Below are 1497 nucleotides of genomic sequence, written 5' to 3' on the forward strand. Positions count from 1 at the left end.
TGTACCGTATGATACATTTTCTTCGCATTTGTTGTTGTTGTTGTTGTTGTTGTTGTGAGGTAGTAGAAAAGTGTTAATTCGCACTTTAATATACACAATAGTATTCTATTTATTCATTTTATATGTGTTTTTTTTCAACTACAGTTGCAGTTGTTAACAAAATTAACGAGATATACTTTTGTTACATGCTTAAAACGATTTTATGGGCTTTTTATTAACACCTCACAGTTGATTGAAAACGTTTTTATTTTATTCGGTTTTATTCATTATATTCATTGTATTGAAAAGTGCTAAGATACGGAAAATACCGATTATACGTACGTTATTATTTATTGAAAATAAAATCAAAAAATATTATATAAACACCGTTGAAAATTAGCAGTAATTTGCGTCATTCATTTACGTAGTTTTCCGCGTCCATAAATCAGTTGATCAATATTATTTACATTTTCCATACTTTTTGTTATTGTTTTTGCTTCTACATTTTGTAATCTTCAGTAAAAACAGTTATTTTTCACGCTTTCGTTTCATCATTCATGGTACCATGAATCGCAGCAAATTTCGAAGTAAGCACTCCATACACTCCAAATCATCTGTCTTTGATCTGTTTTTTTTTTTATCTGGTTTTGTTGTTGTCGCGTGTACGGTTTTTGGTTGTTTCTGTCTTTGCTAACTACTCGACACTCAACGCAATTCTTCCGAGGAACTAGTTTACATTCAACACTTTCCCAACGACGAATGCGAACTGAACTTGACATGAAACTTAGCTTCGTTTGTGATCTCTTGCAAGCAAAAATTTTGTGTTTTTTCTTGCAAAAAAAAAAATAAACCAAACCAAAGCCTACTGGCGGCATTTACGCTCTTAATTGCTTGTTGTGCATTGTGTTTGTTCGCCTTTTTCGGAGAGCGTTTTTGAGTTTTGTTTTGATTTACTATAGTACGAAAAAAAAACTGTAAAAAAAAAACAGTTTTATTGTTTATGGCTTAAATGTAAGCTCTGCAATTGTACTTCATCCAAAAATATAAAAAGCGATTTTTTTTAAAGCTTTAGATGTTTGAACTTTGTTTGAGCGAGGGTTGCTTAATAAATTTTTTTTAATAATAATATTGAGATGTACTTCATGTGTCTTGTAGAAACGTTATCGAGTTAACATAATGCCAAAATATTAAGTTTAATAGCAAGGATATTGTCAGAACATTGTATATTAGAATAATTTAGTTGTTAATAAATTGTGCAGCATTACAACAACAAACCCTTATATATGACAATAATAAATATGTATTAGGACATTTAAACTTCACGATATGGCAACACTATTTGGAGAAATTGAAAAATATAGAGTGGAGGTGATCAATATATCTTAATATATGAGATACATCATCTTAGCGATCAGTACATCGAATTATTGCTACTTGATAATCGAATATTTTCTATTTAATTGTTTATAAATTAAGTGTACATAAAACATATGTACTAATGATATATACTATAGTTGG

The sequence above is a fragment of the Teleopsis dalmanni genome, chromosome 1 (assembly GCF_002237135.1).
Source record: "Teleopsis dalmanni isolate 2A chromosome 1, ASM223713v2, whole genome shotgun sequence".
Lineage (NCBI taxonomy): Eukaryota > Metazoa > Arthropoda > Insecta > Diptera > Diopsidae > Teleopsis > Teleopsis dalmanni.